We start from the raw sequence: 14,909 nt of genomic DNA, 5'->3' as shown, positions 1-14,909 counted from the left end.
GAGAGAGAGAGAGAGAGAGAGAGAGAGAGAGATGAAAGCCAGAGGCAAGCTGACATGATCCTTATAATCATAGGCAACAGATATCATAGTTCAGATGAAATATAGTTAGAATAATATGTACTAAAACTCTCCAAAGGAAGTCAGGCCAGGAAACATAAGACATTCTCAAGAATAAAATCATGAAATCGTAAAGAGAAGAAATTCAGAAAAACTGGAAGATCTTTTTTTTCAAATGGGACAAATGGAGGAGGAAGGGCATTCATCAACCAATTCAGACTTTAAAAGATATTAAATTATAGAAAGTTGAAGCAAATATAGATATTGAAAGAAAAAGCAAGAAATGGTCTTCTAAAGAAACATGTTGAGAAAGGTAATATTTTTAACATTTTAGCATTATAAAGCAATATTTTAGAACTTTTTAAAAGTTGTTCCAGTGTTCAGAGTGGATGGTGTGATGATAATAAATTAATGACAAAGTAATAAAAGATGAAAAATAAATTTGAGATCTGTTCAACTCTTATTTTGACCATTTTTTGACTGCAAAAGAGAAAGTTCTTCAAAAAGAAACAAAAACAAGAACTTTAATAAAATGCTTAGTTGAGAATTGATAATCTGATTAAATAAGGAGGTAGTTTAAAACCACCCAGCATTCCTTGATTAGTTCAAATCACTAAGTCAAGATTAACTGAGCCTTCAGATCGTGGGAGGTGGGTTTAAGGGTGGGGGGATGAACATAAAACTTATGGATCTAATTGCTGAACCAAAGTCAGTGATCTTTGAAAAATTGTGGAAAGTGAGAGAGGTATTGAAAATATCCAGGTCAAAAAGGAGAAAAAATGCAAAGAGGAAAAGGGTAATCAATGATGTCCTATCCCCTGGTAAGGATTCAAATAAAGGAAAAGGTATAAGGTAGGTTTAACAAAATTTTCCAGTGCTTTTATACATATATGACATCAGCAGCATCGAAACAACCTAAGAACATCCCCAACAATTATTGAATATTCCTACTCAATCTTCTCTGGAAAAATAAAAATTCAATGTGTTGGTCCTAAAACAAGTCACAGAGCTAATACTGACCTGTATTGGCAGAGGGAAGTTCCTTCTCCAACAATTCACTATACAAATCATTTCTGGTCCCTATGACAATTTTTACTAGTCCAGGGTTTCCTAAACTGTGATCCATGAACTTATGTTTAAAAATGTTTTGAAAAATCTATCTCAATACTATTGGTTTCTGTAATCTTTTGTATTGTGTGAAGGGGTCTCTAGGATGCAGAATGCTTAAGAACCCCTGTTCTGTTCTCACATACCTAAAATAAAAATGGCTCTTCTAACAGGAAAAACTGAATTTCTGTCAAATATTAAATAGGAGCATTTTATGAGTTACTAGCCAAATGTTACATTGTTTGATGTTTAAATATTAGAGGACACAGTGGGCTGTGTGGAACTGAATTATATTTTTTTAAACAAAACCGTAAAAAAATACTTGCAAAATAGTGCTAAAGTAGAGATTCTTATTACCATTATCAAATTTAGGGTTTTCCTTTCACTGCAGTTTTCCCTTAATTCTTATATTTAATTTTGCAAGGATGGTCACTCAGTCAAAAAGCAATTATTTAGTGCTCATTATATGAATTTGCTGTTCAATCATTTCAGTCATGTCTGATTCTTTGTGATCCAATTTGGGGTTTTCTTGTCAAAGATGCTCTACAGACTTGCAATTTCTTCTCCAAGTCATTTTGCCGATGAGAAAACTGAGGCAAATAGCCTTAAGTGACTTGCCCAGAGTCACACAGTTATTTAGTGTCTGAGGCCAGATTTGAACTGTGGGAGATGAGTATTCCTGACTCCAGGCCGGGCATGCTATACCAGTGCCATCTAATCTAGCTGCCAAATTTATAGCTTAAGTTTTACAAAATGCTTGTAAACTATCGTGGATAGCTTATACCACATGTTTCAATTTAGAAGTTACTACCGTGCTATTGGTCAAGGTAGATGTTTCCTGTATATATCTCTTCATTGTTTTTTGTATGTCTCCGTGGTTGTCTCTAATTTAAATCCCACTGAATTTTTTTTCCATTCCTGCAGAAATCAATGACACCATGTTCTAAATTTTAGAAATCTTTTGGATTATGGTTTTGGGTATTCTTGAAGTTCAGAACTGTTTCTGACAGAAATCCAAAATGTACTTCAGTGCTGCTGTTGTTGTTTGTACATATGCTATTCTTGTTCAGTTTCCTTTCACTTTGTTAACAGTTCCAAGCAAGAGTGCAAAGCAGGCCAGATAGGCAGTTGTGTGATTGATGCAGATTGTCAGCAGTAGCATCCTATTTGCCAGAGTACAATCTCAACTTTTACATTAATTTTGTGAAATTTTCAAGGCAATCGCAGGATTTGTTACAGAATTTGAGATAACTAACAATTGCCTTTTGGTCTGTGTTTCAACTCCTCTTCTTCAAAAATCATTGTTTCTTACTATTTGATTTACTGGTATCTACCTGGTACTTTCATATTTTCAGAAACTTAAGGCATGCCAAAAAAATTTTATAGCTTGAAAATTTCAACTAGAAATCAGTTTATTAATTAATGCAAAACTATTTTTAAAAGATAAATTTACCTTGTTGAATTTCTCTCACCTTTCCACTTAGTGCAACTAATCAATTTAAGTAAATTAATGGGTTAAATTATTTTTTTTCTGTCATTTAACTTTAGCTGAGTGTGTAAAAAAGAATAGGAACCATACAGTAGAAAATAATTTAGAAAAGGCAAAAGATTTACCTCGTTTCAATTTCTATTCTAATGGATTAAAATAATACACAACAATATCAATATACTCAAAACAAAAGAGAAGATAATTATCTTTTTTTCTTCTTACATCTCAGACTATGTTAGACTTTACTTCCATTATTGCACCAAGTGATGAAATAATTTTTAAGTAATAAAATGAAAAAAAAAGAAAGGAGTTTTAAGCTTCTTCTGATTACTGGTCCTTGGGCAAATGCCTTGTTTGGGGACAAATATTTTCAAATAATCAAGAAGAATTTCTAACATACCTATTTTGTGAGATATTGTATTAGGAGAGAGGGATACAAATATAAAGATAGAATCAATTCTAAAATGGAAAGAGTTTTTATTTTAACATGGGAGAAAACTGTATATATCTTTCTGTAAATAGGTATATATACATATACACAAATACAATCATATAGATGCATATATGAATATACTTCTATTTACATACAGAAATACAGAAAAAATAAAGATTACATACAGATGCAAACTAAAGTTAAATAAACAGTAGTTTGAGGGAAAGACAGAAAGAGATCACTATCAGTTGGGGGGATGGGAATCAGAATAATCTCCATGTAGGAACTGATGCTTTAGTTGTATTAGGAAGGATTAAGGAGTGCCTATAGGATGAGGTTAGGAGGAAAAGAAGTCAATGATTTCCATCTTTTTCTTGAAGATGTGGGAAAGAATATAGACTCCATGGCCTCCTATAAAAATCTCATTCCAGGGGTATTTCATCTTAATGATCATGAAGTTCTTGATATCCCACTGAATGTTTTATTCTTTCATTTATTCCCCTGTCTTCTTTGCCTAGTCTTTAAATTGGAATACAACTAATACATGTACTAGCCACATGCTTGCCTAAAATACAGAAGAAATTACATTATCATCAACATCACCTCCCAACAATAGATAGTGATGCACTAAAGTATCAGCTTCAATTAAAGCTTAATTTTAGCAATCAAGATAAGCATTATTAAAATAAGAAGATTATTATATTTTGTCTCAGTGTCTTAGAGAATATTATAATGTAAATCTTGGCACAATATTTACTGATTTATCTTTGGGGAATTTTTTTTAAGTCTGCAATGTTGTTATGCAATCATAGTGCTACAAAGAATTTGAAGTCTATCTAGTCTACTTCTTCCTTTCTGAAAGTACATTCAAATGATCCCAAAGAATTATCTTCAACTCTCACACCTTTCCAGAAAACTATATGGATATCAACTGACTTTCAAAGTAAGTTAAAAATTAGCAAAGGCTTTTAGTTCTTTTTTAATACAAAAAGAGCTTTAAAAAAAAAAACCTTTATCCCAATTTTCAATCAAAATATTATTACCTGCCATTTCCTAATAAACTCCTATCTTTGAATTCTTCATTGTAACAAATAAAAAATAAGTGTTTGTCACCAAGAAAGCCACCACATCTGACAGTATTCCAAACCCATTCTTCCCCACCTCTCAATTGAGGTGCTTCATCCTTTGCTCTCTAGAACAAAGTTCTTTCATTGCAATTAACAATTATAGCTACCTCTTAGCATTTGCTTTCATTTATATTGTTGTAGTCATTGATCTCGTAAATGGCACATATGATCTTTGTTTTTGTTTAGTTTTGTGTTGCTTTCAGTCTTCATTTTTATTGACCCCTTTTGACTGAGTTCTGATACTTCTTTCTGTTTTCAAGGAGAGAATATCTTAATAATTGGATTTTTATCTATAGAGCCTCACAGTACAATAGCATTTCATTATATCCATAATTTGTTGTCATTATCCATTTCATGGGTGCCCACTTTGCCACTGGTTTCCCAGTTTTTGGTATTTTTGGATTTTGTTATGACAAAGAGTTTTGTAATAAATATTGTGCTATATTTAGTACCTTTCTTTCTTTCATATGCCCAATAATGGAATCATTGGGCCAAAGGCCATGAATTTTTAGTGACTTTTCTCACATGATTCAAAGTTGTTATCCAAAGTAGTTGGACTAGCCCATTACTACACCAATAGTGTATTAGTGTGTCTGTACTACTATAGGACCAGTCTACTTTTCCAACTACTTCCAACAGTCTGGTTTCTGAGTTACAGAGGCAAATCTAGCTACTTTCATTTCTATGAAATTTAAACATTACTCCTGCCTCTGAGTTTTAGGAATGCCAGAAGTACTGGAAATATGTGTGTATGTGTATGTATACATTTATAAACTATTTTAAATTAGATAGATTAAACATAAAAAGGGTTGAAATCTTGAAATCATTCCCTAAACTTTACATGGTATATTTATTTGTGTACAGATATTTTTTTCAGATATAATTATTTGTAGCATTTTAATGATATTTTTGTTTTATCCCTAAACAAATTTAGCCAGTTAGACAACTTTGACTAGTGCTTGTAAACTTAATGAAGAAGATTCAGATACATAAGAGCACATAGGGATGAACTTCCCTGAGCAAAGAGAGAAGGGACTGTACCTCCTTTTTTCTCATAGCTTCAACTCTTGTACTGAATAAAAGGAATAATGAATTCCCTGATGCCTAGCTTAGACTGGGTTGAGTAATTTTCTTAGACTTTAACAGGAAATTGGGAAGGAACTATTAAATGATCATATGGTTGTGACTGTAGGCAAGAGAATTTCAACTATGATATAGTAATATCACTATGGCAAGGCCCTTTTGTGGAATGTAAGACAGAGAAACAAGTGAGGACTGACAATGAGAATATGGGAAGTACTTATGACCAGCAGAACAGCCTATTTATATATAAACCTATGGAAGACCACTGAAAGCATTAGTCTGTGAGTTTCAGACAATCCCTTCTGTCTTGGGAAGGGATACTGGTTCATTATATCTAAGAGAACAAAAAGTTAACAACAAAATCTGAGTGGTTTCACACTGATACATATCAATTTTGAATAAAAAAAAATAACAAAAAAGCTGCCATTAGTATGGTGCATTACAGTTTGAAAAGCACTTTATATAATCCCTCTTGAGGCTGAGAGGTAGGTATTATTTCCCCCTCCCCATTTTACATATAATAAATGAAAGCTCAGAACAATTTATAGACTACTTTGGATCAGAGGTTACAATTTTCAGAATCTAGAGAAGTTTTAGTCTTTTCCATCTCTCTTCTTCTTTTAAATTTTATTACAAATACATTCTTAATGGATAGTTATGTGACTACACCATAGGGATGTAAGGACAGCCCAATTAACCTATAACATTTCGATCTGCAGTATATCAAATGACTTGAGTATAGTCAACCAGGTTTATAATGAATAGTGATAGTGCCCTAAAAGTCTTAGTGAAGTTTTAAGTTTTAATATGCTATCTACCGAAATCTACTATATAATGTATGTATGGGTATATGTGTCTAGATAGATAGATAGATAGAAACATACCAAACTATCATTTATCTAGATATATGCCACATTTCTGACTTAAGATATCTACATCTTATTGATTTTTTCCCCTTCTTCAGTCTACATTTTAAAGGTTCTAAAATGGTAGGTAGTAGGTTAAGATGGCATAGCCGTACTCAGACCTGGAATATTTGACAAGTCTTTATTTTATTTTATTTCTCCTCTTTTATTTTTAGATCAGTTTTACTTTTAATCATTTAGTTCTTCCCAATAGACTTCTCCCTTAAGAATATAAATAAACAATTAACAAATTAGCTTTATCTGAAAATTTATAAGTTCTGTAATCTTTCTATATTTTCCTTTGCATTGTTGTGGTATTCACATTTTTTTTTTCTATTTGTACCATGTACTTCACTTTCTACTTCACTTTGTTATTTTTATTTTTAAGTGTCACTTGGGGCAGCTAGGTGGTACAGTGGATAGAGCACCAGGCTTCAAGTCAGGAAGACAATAATTAAAATTTAACCTCAAACACTCACTAGCTGTGTGACCCTAGGTGAGTCACTTAACACCTATTTGCTGCAGTTCCTCATCTGCAAAATAAGGATAAACTATAAAGGAAATTGCTAACATCTCCAGAATCTTTGCCAAGAAAACAAGGATAAAATACATGGAGTTACAAAGTTGGACAAGACTGAACAAGTATCACTTAATTCTGCATTTTCTTAGTTTCTTGGGCCACAGTAGTATACATTTTATACAAATATTACAATTTATTCAGCCACTTACTGATTGATAGGTGCCCATTTCACCTTCAGTTATTGACTACCACAAAAAACTAGAGCCATCAAATTTTTGCATATATGAGATATTTTCCTCTACCTTTGATTCCCCTTAAGTATGAGTCATATTGATATTATTGTTTTATAAGAGGGTATATACATTTCAATTATGCCAAATAGATTTGCAGAGTTATTTTAGCAATACATAACTCTGCAACACTGTGCATAAATTTGTTTGTCTTTAAAGGCCTTTCACTATTTGTCATTTTTCCCCCATATTATGAATGTAAGGTGAAACTTCGGAATTATTTTAATTTGCATTCCTCTTATTAATGATTGGGAAACATCTTTTCATATGGTTGTAGATAACTCGCATTTCATCTTTTTAAAACAATTTATTCAGGTCATATTATTGAAGAATAATTCTTGTTCTAGTATATTTCTGTCAATTAAATATTTAGGGTATTAGACTTACACTAGCACTATTTGTTATTGTGATTTTTCCCTAATTAACTACCTTTTCTCAATCTGGCTTTTTAAATTTTGTTTTCAAAAAATATTTCCATTTACTGGATCAGAATTGTATATTGTATGCTTAGTGATAAGTTCTATCACTTATTTAGTTAACAATTCCTTCCTTAGCTGGAGCTGCAAATGGTATCATCTTTCATTCACTTCTAATTTTTGAATGATAGAGCATTTTTTGTTTTGGTTAGATATACATTTGGATTTAATTAGTTGGGTTGTTTGTCCCAATCAAATTTCTGTGTCATTGCTTTCTTGGCCTATATATTCCTCAAGGACATCATTTTCAGACTGTCAGATTCTATTATCTCTGCATACCCAAATCTCAAGGTGTTACTTCTCAGTACAGATGACTATCTAAAAAGGTATAGCTGTTTTTTTGAAGAGACTAGGAGAGGGAGAACTCACAGAATAACTTGGGCATTCAATGACAACAGAGGTAAATTGAACACTAGTAGTAGCATTTGATATACCAGTTCTTACTTCTCTGATCTATGATCTTGTCAATTTGGTTGTTTCATTCAGAGATGCAGAAGGCATCCCATTGCTACCTATCCTTATTCCTGTCTTCTCCTGACTTCACCTAAGGAGGACTACTCAATATGCTTATAAACTTCCTCCAATTTCACTTGATATTGAGAGGATACTCGGCCCTCTGAGTATTTGTCACCTTAAAGAAATTAGCTGATTACAGGTAGGTGGCATATAAGAAAAAGAATCAGATCCGCATTCAAGGACCCCTGATCAGTTTCATCCTCTGATGCTTGCCAGATGTGAAATTTTGGTCAAGTCATTAAAATTATTTGTCTTAGTTTCTTCAACTGTAAAAAGAATACAATTGAGGGGCAGAATAAAGATGGCAGAGTAGAAACAGAAATTCCCCAGGGCTCCAGCTTCCACCTTCCCCAATTCATGGAAAAGGTGACTCTGAAAAACTTTGGAGCTACAGAACCCACAAAATGACACAGAGAAGCTAACCTCCCACTGAAGACAGGCTAGCAGGCCAGCAGGAAGTGGCCAGTGCAACACTCTGGGAACCAACCACAGTCCTGCTTGAACCCAAGATTTTAATCTCAGGGTAGATTGACCAGCTGCTGGCTGAAGGGACTTCAGATCACCAGCAGTTGTGGCACTTTGCAGAATTTTCAACAAGGACAAAGTGAGAGTTAAGTGCAGTGTGGACTTTAGGATCCAGTAGTTTGGGAGTGTGGTCCAGCCTTTATCCCCTGGAGGGAGAAGCTACTGACGTGCCCCGGCTATGTAATTGCCACAATGTGGCAGCTTCAGTACCTGGCCTGCAGAGTGTAGGGGGACCAAGTGCCCAGTGTGAGGGGGTAATCTCTCTTACTTTAACCTGCTAGAATGTGGATTGCAGTGTAGGGTGGAGAAAGATTCCTTAGAAAGATATCAGAATATAGATCTAAAAGCTATGCTATTTACACACATAGTGCCCCATGGTTCAGTGAGTGCTTTAGCTATACATGCTCTATATACAGCAAGGGGTGTGTGACCAGCTTTTCAGAGCATGTGGAGGCTTCAGAGAGAGCACCTAACTAATACCTTTGGCAGCTGAGAAAACCCCAGCATTTGGGATAATGCTCCCCTGTCTGGTAGCAAAGCCTTCTGTGGCAAAAAGTCCAAAAGTCAAATAACTGAGTGGCAACATGAGCAGACAAAAGAAGCAAACCAAGCAGAGCAATAAAAATTTACACTCCTATTTTGTGGACAAAAGGATCAAAGCATGGAACAGGAGGAAGACAACGAAGTCAGAACTCCTGAACCAAAAGCTTCCAAAAAAAATACAAGATGGTTACAGGCCATAGAGGAGTTTAAAAAGGATTTTGAAAATCAAATAAGAGAAGTGGAGGAAAAATTGGGAAGAGAAATGAGAACAATGCAAGAAAATTATGAAATGACAGTCAACAACCTGACTTAAGAAAATAACACCTTAAGAAAAATAAACTAACTCAAATGCCAAAAGAGGCTCAAAAAGCCAATGAGGAGAAGAACGCCTTCAAAAGCCAAATTTGCCAGATGGAAAAGGAATCTCAAAAGCTCACTGAAGAGTATCATTCCTTCAGAATTAGATTGGAACAAATGGAAGCTAGTGACTTTATGAGAAATCAAGACACTATTAAAAAGATCCAAACAAATGGAAAAAAAAATAGAAGGCAATGTGAAATATCTCATTGGGAAAACCATTGACCTGGAAAATAGATCCAGGAGACATAATTTAAAAATTATTGGACCATGTGGAAGCCATGATCAAAAAAAGAACCTAAAATCATCCTTCAAGAAATTCTCAAGGAAAATTATCCTGATGTTTTAGAACCAGAGGGCAAATAGAGGTTGAAAGAATCAATTTAACACCTCCTGAAAAAGATCCCAAAAAGAAAACTGCTAGGAATGTTATAGCCAGATTCTGGAATTCCCAGATCAAGGAGAAAATAATACAAACAGCCAGGAAGAAAAAAATTTAATATTGTGGAAACACAATCAGAAGAACACAAGATCTGGAAGCTTCTACACTGAGGGACTGAAGGGCTTGGAATATGATATTCCAGAGGTCAAAGAAGCTTGGAATAAAACCAAGAATCACCTACCCAGCACAAGTGAGTATCATGTTTCAGGGGAAAATATGGTCATTCAGTGGAATAGAGAACTTTCAAGCATTCTTGATGAAAAAACCAGAGTTGAATAGAAAATCTAACCTTCAGATACCAGAAGCAAAAGAAGCATGAGAAGGTAAACAGGGAAAAGAAATCATAAGGAACTTATCAATGTTGAACTATTTCCATCCCTACATGGAAAAATGATCATTGTAACTGATGAAACTTTTCTTAGTATGAGAATAGTTGAAGGAAATAGAAATGTGTGTGTGTGTGTATATATACATATATATATATATATACACACACACATACATATTTATATGTCTATACAGGAGAGTATATAGGCATATGAATACATATGTGAATGTGTGTATATATGTGGACAGGTGTACATAGATAGCTGGCACAGGACCAATTTAATAGGAAGGGATCATGCTTAAAAGGTGAAATTATCATGTGAGAGAGGAATATAATGAGAGGAAATGAGGAGAGACATAATGGAGTAAACAATCTCATATAGAATAGGTAAGGGAAAATGGTTACAATGGAGGGGAAGAAAAGGAAGGCCAAAAGTAATGGGTCAACCTTATTTTCATTGAATTTGGCTTAGGGAGGGAATGACATACACACTAATTAGGGTATCTCACCCTATAGGAGAGTAGGGGTAAGGGGATGAGAGGGTGGATGATGGAAAGGAGGCCAGGTTTGGGGGAAGGGAAGTTGGAACACCCACTTTTGAAAAGGGACAGGATCAAAGTAGAGAGTAGAAGAAGTGGGAGGTGGGATGGGAGGGAAGGAAATTTGGTCAGTCTTTTATAATATATCTACTATGGTAATGTTTTGCATAGCTACACATGTAAAACCTATATTAAATTGCTTGTCTTTCCAGTAAGGGTGTGTTAGAAGGGAGGAAGGGAATGGATCTAGGATTCAAAGTTTTAAAATCAAATTTTAAAATATATACATATGTGTGTATATATATAATATATATGTAATATATATATATATACTATTATTAATATTATTTTACATGTAACTGGAAAATAAGATATACAGGCAACTGAGGCGTAGAGATCCACCGTGACCTACTGGAACATTGGAAGTGGTATGGGAGAAGATATAGGAGAGAGCAGATTGGAGGAGGTGATATCCAGTGGGACCCCTATTTTGGGGTGATGTGTAGGGGAAAAAAGGCGAGAAAATTGTAACTCAAAATCTTGCAGAAATGAGTGATGTAAACTAGAAGTGAATAAAGCATTTGAAAGTAAAAAAAACGAATGCAATTGTATCATCTACTTCTTGGGCTTGCTGTAAGGATCAAAAATGATAATATTAATAAAATAGATCTTGAAATCCAATATAAATGTCACATATACAGTAATATAATATATTAATATAATCATGCAGATGTTAGGTACTATTATCCAGAGAAGTACTTGGTTTATTATTTAGACTCACCATCTAATGCACATTTTCTATGGTGGCATCATTTACTCAAATTCTTCTTCAGAGCTCATTAATTATATATATATTTTTCTGTAAACACCCACCATGTACCTCTCCATTTTCTTCTCTGTGATACTTCTTATACTTTTAAACCTTTACCTTGCCATATTCAGAATAACCATGCCTGCCGTTGGGTATGTCACTTTCTGGAACACTAGAACCATAATTGTAGTTTTCCAAGATTGGTTTTTGCAAATCAATCTGAGTACAAATGTCTTTAAAGTATTTTTAAATGGACCATTGATGTCCTTTGTACATTTTGTCATTTTTTCTGTATCAATTATATATATATATATACATATAAATATATATATATATACAAAATCTTGCTAAGTTTTTTTTTTTTCTGAACTTCTTATACTCATAGGATTGAAGATTACCAAATGATGGGTTTAGAGATGGAAGGACTTTAGAGGTCAAGTGTCTACCCACTCCCCTACCCATTGTAAAAAATAAATATAAACTATTTATATAAAATATATATATAATATAAAATATAAATAAATATAAAAAATAAAATATGAGCAAAAAAAATAGAATCTGACCATAGAAAGTTATCATGACAGGGAAGACCAAGACACAAATTCAGAAGAGGTTACAAAATGGTAGAATACATATTATCAAAACACCTATAGGCAAAACCCCAAGGATATATGAGAAGTAGGCTCAAGCCTAGAAAGAATTCACGAAAGGGTTCCTAAAAAGGAGCATAGAAATGACATGTGTGGTAGAAGAAAAATTGGGAAAAGAAATGAGAATGATGCAAAGGAATCACGATAAAAGACTTGACAGCTTGGAAAACTGCTTAGAAAGCCAAACTAGCCAAATGGAAAAGGACATTCAAAAATCCACAGAGGAAAACAAATGCTTAAAGAGACAAACTGTTCAAATTGGTTGGGGGGGGGGATAAAAGTTAATTGGGGAAAACACCACTTTAAAAGTTAGAATTGGGGACATAGAAGTTAATGACTTTATGAGACATCATGAATCAATCATTTTTTTAATGAAAAAAATGGAATGTAATGCAAAATGCCTCATTGGAAAAACAACTGACATGGAAAATCAACTTAGGAGAAACAATAACAGAGTTACTGGACTACCTGAAAACCATAATCAAAAGGAGCAACTGAGAAGTATATTTCAAGAATTTATCAAGGAAAACTTTCCTGATATCCTAGAATTAGAGGGCAAAATAGGGACTGAAAGAATCCACTGATCACCTCAAGGAAGTGATCCTAAAATAAAAACCCCAAGGTACATTAGAAACAAATTTTAGAACTATCAGCTTAAGGAAAAAATGCTATAAGTGACCAAAAATAAACAATTCAAATATCAGAAAGCCATAGTGTGAATCACATATGACCTGGCATCTGTAACATTAAGGAATTGGAGGGTACGGAACATGGTATTCTGGAGCGCAAAGGAGCTAGGACTACAACCAAAATTACTTACCTGGCAAAACTAATCATAATACAGCAAGGGGGGAAAAGTCATTCAAATTAAGAGAAGGATCTGATGCCTTCAAAATTAAACCAAAATTTGATCTCCAATATCAAGAAAAAAGAGAAACACAAACAGGCAAAAAGGGGAAAATTCATAAGGGATTCAGTAAAGCTAAACTGTTTACATCCCTACATGGGAAGTGCTAAAAATTATAATTGCCAACAATAGAGATAGAAGGAATATAGATAGATAGATAGATAGATAGATAGATAGATAGATAGATCAGACAGACAGACAAAGGATATAAATATAAGGAGATTTGAGGAAATGACATAAAAAGCTGAGGGATGAGAAAGAGGAATACAATGGGTGTAGAAGTAATGGAGAAGTAAAATGGGATAAATTATCTCACATGAAGCAGTGTGAAAGACCTATTAGAGTGGAAGAGAAGATGAGAAGGGAGGCAATGGACTTTGCTTGAACCTTATTCTCACTAGTATTGGCTCAAAGAGGGAACAATAAACACAGTCAGTTGAATGTAGAAATGTATCTTACACGAAAAGGAAGTAGGAGGGGAGGAGAATAAATAAATGGGAGCTTAGGGACTGTCAGAATGGAGGGCAGAATAGGGGAGCTGGTAGCTAGAAGTAAAATACTGGTGAGAAAGGGAAGGGTGAAAAGAGAGAGGACAAGTAGGAGGAAGAATAGGATGCAGGAAAATAAACAGTAATCATAATTGTGAATGTGAATGGGATGAACTCTCCCATAAAATGGAAGTAGATAGCAGAGTGAATAAAAAAAACAGAATCCTACAATATATTGCTTATAAGAAACACATTTGAAAGAGAGACACACCCAGAGTAAAGTTAAGGGACTGGAGCAGAATCTATTATGTTTCAGTTAAATTAAAAAATAAATAAATAAAAAGGAGGCTTAGCAATCCTCATCTTAGATAAAAATAAAATTAGACATAATTAAAAGAGATAAGGAATGAAACTACATCTTGCTAAAAGGAACCATACATAATAAACTAATAAAATTAGAAGAGCTTGGAATAGTCTACCTATCAAATCTGTGGGGAAGGGAAGAATCCATGACCCAAAAAGAGATGAAAAGCATTATAAAATGTAGAATATAGAATTTTGAATTTTAAATTGAAAAAGTTTTATTTTATAATATGATAATATATTATTTTGTAATATGATAATATTTTATTTTATAATATATTTTATTATATTATATATAATAATTATATATTTATTTGTAAATAATTAAATATATTATATATAATATAGTCTAATATTAAATTGACATTTAGATTTCAGAAATTTATCATATTAAATTGAAAAAGGGTTTGCACAAACAAAACTAATGCAACCAAAATTAGAAGGAAAGGAGAAAGCTAGGAAACAATCTTTACAGTAAGTGTCTCTGATAATAGCCTCATTTCCCAATATATAGAGAACTTTGTCAAATTTATGAGAATACAAGCCATTCCACAATTGATAAATGGTCAAAGAATCTTAACAGGCAATTTTCAAATGAAGACATCAAAGATATATCTAGGTATATAAAGAAGTGCTCTAAATCACTTTTGATTAGAGAAATGCAAATTAAAACAACTCTGAAATACCACATCACATGAAACAGATTGGCTAATATGACAAAAAAATAAAATGATAAATGTTGGAAAGGAGGTGGAAAAACTGGGACACTAATCACTGCTGGTGGAGTTTAGAACGAATCCAAATATTCTGGAGAGAAATTTGGAACTATACCCAAGAAACAACCAACTTCTGCATACGCTTTGATCCAGTAATACCACTTACTATTCTGTATCAAAAAGAGATCATAAAAAAAGAGGAAAGGACCTACCTACACAAAAATATTTATAGCAGCC

The sequence above is a fragment of the Petaurus breviceps genome, unplaced genomic scaffold (assembly GCF_028583685.1).
Source record: "Petaurus breviceps papuanus isolate PSGF00001 unplaced genomic scaffold, PetGlider_PUasm1.0 76, whole genome shotgun sequence".
NCBI classification, from domain to species: domain Eukaryota; kingdom Metazoa; phylum Chordata; class Mammalia; order Diprotodontia; family Petauridae; genus Petaurus; species Petaurus breviceps.
This window is presented reverse-complemented; position numbering follows the sequence as displayed.